Below are 6,000 nucleotides of genomic sequence, written 5' to 3'. Positions count from 1 at the left end.
TTTATGGTTATCCAATGCTGGAAATTGGGCAGGCATTCAGATGAAATTATTGGTAAATTATGAATGACAGAGGAGTCGGGAGAGAAGTGGTGTTCAGGCACAGTTGGATATCATTAGTATAGATGCTAACACCAGCAGCTACGGTAAAACAAATAAGAACGGAAGACGCGAAAAGCAGACCCTCCCAGGGGATAGAGTGATGCTGGAGAGGGTCAGTTCTGTCATTAACCCTGATCAAGGCTGTCCACAGGTCGACGAGGGAATGTCCATCCCTGTCACCGTGACAAAGGATGTCAAACATGACCTTGATAATAACTGCTTCAGGGGTGGAAACCAGACTCGAGGGCTTTAAACACAGAATTCTGGAAAAGATGGGAATGGCTAATTCAACAATGTGACATCCAAACTAACACTTCTATTCGTGCGATAATAATAGAAGTGTTTTGGTTTTTATTTCGAAGATTCTCAGCAACACTGAGTAAGAAGCAACAAAATTAACACAAGGAGTACTGCAATTGCTACAATGTGCCTGCTCCCAATAGGGGGCCATCGGTGTGAAATTAACTGTCTACAAGGGGCAATATTGGAAAGGAATTACCCAGTTCATAGCTATAAGAGGGGAGACACATACTGATTGATACAAACATATAATGGGCAGGAGTAGGCCACTGGGCACTTCGAGCCTGCTGCAACATTCAATAAGATCATGGCTGATCTGAATTCAACCTCAACTCTACATTCCAACACATCCCCGACAATCTTTCATCCACTTGGTTATCAAGAACCTATCTACCTCTGCCTTAAAGATTTTGAATCCACTGCCTTTTGAAGAAGACACACAACCCTCAGAAAGAAAAGAAATCATCCTCATTTTTGTCTTCTACATTTAAAATATGACCCTGTACTTTCAGATATTAAGATAGGGACACATGCTGCATTCAAATAATACCTGTGGTACAGTTAACTATCTCAAAGTGCTTCACATGAACATAATGAGAATTCCTTTAAATATCACAAGACCGGAGCACAGATTAGGACAGGTGACCAAAGACTTGGTCAAAGGGACAGGTTTAGGGCAATCTTTTAAACAGGTTCAATTTCCCAAACATCAGAGGACAAAGACGTGCACAGCAAACACAAAATAGCAAAGAATGGGGAACAAAAGTGTAGTTATAACGTCACAGGATGAGTAATCCAGGGAACATGAGTTCAAATCCCACCACAGCAAGAGGTAAGATGTGAATAATTCAAATCATAAATGGGGAACACAAAGTAAGTCTCAGTATGGTATCGATGGCACTGACGTCAATTGTCCTAAAAACCCATGTTCACCAATGTCCTTTCATGAGGGAAACTGCCATCCTTGCAGGGTCTGACTTACATGTGACTCCAGACCCACAGCAATGTGGTTGACTCTTAAACTGTCCTCTGAATTGGCACAAGCAAGACACCTTTCACTTAGGGATGGATAACAAATATCAACCTTGTGAAAGTCTCATAACAGAAATTGCTGGAGAAACTCAGCCAGTCTAGCAACACTGGTGGAGAGAGAGAGAGAAAGAAACAAAGACAATATTCTGGCTTGAGTCCAGAACAGTTGTGAAGAAGGGTCACAGCACTTGAAATGCTAACTCTGCTTCTCTCTCCACATGTGCTGCCAGTCCTATTCAGTTTCTCCAGCATTTGATGCATTTTTGTGTTTCAGATCTCCATCATCTGCAGTTCTTCATTACACTGACTTAGGGAAGCTCAAATCCCATAAAAGGGTAGAGCAGAAGCGCTGGAATTACTCAGCAAGTCTGGCACCAGTTATGGAGATTAAAAACAGTTCGTACTTCGGGTCATTGAATGATCTTACATCAGGGACAAACTTTTGGGGAAGCTGCAAGAGTAAAAGGCACTGGTGTAAGTTCAACATCTGGGAGAACTCTCTCAGCCTTGGGGGTCAGGCTGACTCAGCATTCTGGTCCTGCTCATTACCTGTTAAATTCTCAATTTGTTGTTCTTGTTATATTTCTACATGGTTGACACATTCCTATGTTTTAAAATGAAATTCCAGCAGGCAGGAATTTTCCATGTAAGTAATCATACATTAGAGGGTTTGGAACGTGAATGTAAACTTTTAAACAGAAAGTATTTATTCATGCCTGGGGTGTGGGCATCGCTGGCAATGCCATCATTTATACCCATCCTTAACCACCCTGTGGTTGGTTGGAAAAGTGCATGAAGGTGTCTGAGATTGTCTTGATCAGCACAGCAATCTCAAAGATGGGCGTGCTCAGGTACAAGTACCCTCCACACCCACAGCCAAGTCTGCACTCACTTCAATGATAGATGCCATCTAAACCTCCCAGGACAAGGACAGCATGGGATGACAATCAGAATAAAGCTTCCTCTACTCTTCAATTGCAAGTGAAGCTACCTCAACACTGTCCCCAACAAACACTGCCAAGACAGAGACTGCATTGGGTTAGATACAGAGTAAAACTTCCTCTACACTTCCCCATTCATACAGTCCCAGGGGAAGGACAGCAAAGGGTTAAATAAACAGTAGAGCTTCGTCCATTCTCACTGACACTTAGTCCGTACTATACCAATCCTCAAGGAAAATTCAGAACTGAGACTATTATCTGGTACTGAATTCACACATCCTAATGGGAATGACAGCAACAGAAAATCATGTCGTGACACACAGATAAAACACACACAATGTACAACAAAACTAGACTGTTATTGGAATCAAAGACATTTAAATGACAGGACGCATAGTCTCTGCAGTGATCCAAATGTGAGCTGAATAAATTTCACACTTGAACAATATTCTATGAGAATGCAATGTCCACCTCACTGCTCTCTATTCAGTTCCTCTGCTCTCGTTCAGGGCTGAGTTGCGGCTGACCACATTGTGGCGTGGAGGTCAAGAGGTTGGACAGTTAAGGTCAACTTGGATTGAGGGCATCCTTTGTCATGCCAGTGAGGTCGAGGGTGGCTCATTTACTCAACTTATAATCGGGGACAAGGGGATGTCAGGCTGGGCTGGTATCAGTTTGAGTTTAGAAGAAATAGATGATCCGATGGAGCTGTATAACATCTGGAGAGGACTTAATGTAAATGTAATTTCAACTCAATTCTAGCCAGAGACTAGTCTCTCATTTAAGATAGGAGAGTTTTGTTTTTCTCTCAAGTGTTCTCGAGTCTTTGAAATTCACTTCTTTAGAGAGCAGCATGTGGTGGTGGGTAACGAACTGGATCTGGGTGGGACGGTCAGTCAATGTTTACTCGATGGGCTGAATGGCCTACTTGCACGCAATTGGCCTATATCAATCAATAGTATGCACTTGCTTTATGGTTACCGACATCAAATTACATGAGTGGTTTTGGTTATTTCATCTCTTATTATCGTATTCAACCAACTACAGCATCTAGAAACTTGCTTAATTACAATATCCAATATCTGCTGAGTACTTTTTCTTTTTGTCACGATCAATATCTAGAACTCTGACGTGTGACCTCTTCATTACTGTCAAAGTTCCTGATTTATCCCGACATTGTCATGGTTTTACTTTGTCGAATGTCTTCCTGGCATTTGCAGTTAAGACCCTATATTCTGCCCTTGTCAACATTTTCCCTTACAATTCTCGACTAAGGATTTCATGAAAAACCTCAGAGTGTGGTGAGACTGCGGAACTCACTACCATAGTGAATAGTTGGGGTGGAAGACACTACAACTAAGGGTAAGTCACCCAATACAAATGAATGTCACTGTCACCAGATTCACAACACAGTGAAATTTAAACATGCAATGTCCCTCAATTTCTCAACTGTCCCGAACCAGACTTGATGAAGAACAGATCTTGCACATCAACATTATAATTTAAACAACAACCAAATTATAAATATGGCAAATTTTCTAGGGCAAAGTTAACGAAGATAATCGAATTAATAGCAATGATTTAAACCCTTTGATCAAGCCCCCCACCATCTCAGAGACAGAGACTTAAGCGGCAAATTAAGAAAGAATTTTTTTTTAAACTTACCAATTCAAGCAAACAGTTTCCAACAATGGATTGCCAAGCCTTTGTGCAATCTTTGGACTATGACTGTTTCACAGACACGTAACTGTAAATCTAATTTAAAAGTCACTGCTGAATGTGAATAGACACCCCAGTATTCAGCCATTTCTTACAGGCTGGGACTCATTCCCAGAAAGAGCCAACAATTCTTTAACTGGACAGCTCTTGGTCTCAACGAGCAGCAGTGCCCAATGGAAGCAAAGTTGCAGGGATGGGGGAGCACGACGGCATAAAACAAAAAAAAACCGACCGACTCTCCCACTATAAGCACTGTCAGAATGTGCAGGGGTTCAGTCCTTTCAGTGACCCACAGCAGCTTCACCAGCAGAATCAGATTGTTGGGAGCACTGGTGCGCCCGCTGGTGCTTCTGCAGGATGATGAGAACCTCCGCTTCTACTCGGGGCAGGTGAATGGCCTTTCCCCGGTATGGGCCCACCTAAGCCTCAGCAGGTGGGAGGAATTGCTGAAGGCCTTCCCGCACTCTGGGCAGGGGAAGGGCGTCTCCCCCGTATGGACCCGAAGGTGGGATGCCTGGGTCAATCCCTTCCCGCATTTGAGGCAGGAGAACGGGCTCTCCCCGGTGTGGACCCGCTGGTGCCTCACCAGGGCAGAGGTATCATTGAAGGCCTTCCCGTACTTGGAGCAGCTGAAGGATTCTCTAATATGTGGACCCGGTGGTGGGTCAGTAGGACGGAGGAATAGCTGAAGGCCTTCCCGCATTCGGGGCAGGAGAATGGCCTCTCGCCTGTGTGGACCCCCTGGTGCCTCTGCAGTGCAGAGGAATTGCTGAAGGTCTTCCCGCACTCAGGGCAGGAGAACAGTCTCACCCCGGTGTGACTGCGCCCATGAGTCTCCAGGTCAGATGGGAAACTGATGCCTTTCCCACAGTTGCCACATTTTCATGGTTTCTCCACGGGACGGGATTCCTTGGCTTTCTCCATGACCGAAGCTTCAGCTGCACACAAACGCGTGTAAAGCACCTCCCTGCCGTGAATTCCTTTTCCCAGTCTGTATAACTTTTACTGGCTCCACAATCGGAGTGCTGCAACAGTCGGGTCTCTCTTCCAGTCTCACTGATGCTGAAAACGTACTGAAAGAGGAACCAAAAAGCTTGGTTCCTTCTCACAGAATCATAGTCGAAAATTGTTATAGTCCCGATGGATTCAGTTGTTGCCAGACATTGACGTGAAATTGAGGGCTGCAAATGCTGGAGAGGCAGAGTCAAAGCACAGCAGATCAGGCAGCATCTGAGGAGCAGCAGAGTCAATGTTTCAGGCAACGCTCTTCATCTATCGATATTGAAACGTCCATCTTCAGATCTTCAAATAATCTGTAAAAAGAGATGACAAAAGACATTACTGTCAGTCCAGGTTAGAAATTCCAAACAAGCAATTCTACTTTCCGCAGAACATTCTTTTCTTTTCCCACAAAATTGAAAGCACCATCCCACCCCCTCTCACCCCTCTATTCTCACTCCGCTCAAACTAATCCTCCCGATGGTACTGATTCAGGATCTTACAGAGACCGAAAAGTGAAAACATCAAGACAGACACCTTAGAATTTTGGATACTTCCACCTGAAAGTTAGTATCTTTCACGACATCTAGGAGTGAGTAAGTCTGATTTTGGGAAGCAAAAAAAAGTGTTAACTCAGGATGAACCTTCAATGCAGTTTCTTGAGAAACAACCAGACACGAAATGGTTAACATCTGGGGAGGTGGAAGTGGGGAGATGGAGGAAATGAGATATCAAGGCATTGACACCGACACCAGACAGAAACTGAACATACAGGCATGGCAAACATTACGGGCAAGCCAGAGTCACAGAGATACACTGCACAGAAACAGGTCCTTCATTCCAACTCATCCATGCCGACCAGATAGCCTAAATTAATCTCGTCTCATTTACCAGCACTTGGCCCATATCC

The sequence above is a fragment of the Chiloscyllium punctatum genome, chromosome 36 (assembly GCF_047496795.1).
Source record: "Chiloscyllium punctatum isolate Juve2018m chromosome 36, sChiPun1.3, whole genome shotgun sequence".
NCBI classification, from domain to species: Eukaryota; Metazoa; Chordata; class Chondrichthyes; order Orectolobiformes; family Hemiscylliidae; genus Chiloscyllium; species Chiloscyllium punctatum.
The sequence above is the reverse complement of the archived record's forward strand: the minus strand, read 5'-3'. Positions refer to the sequence as shown.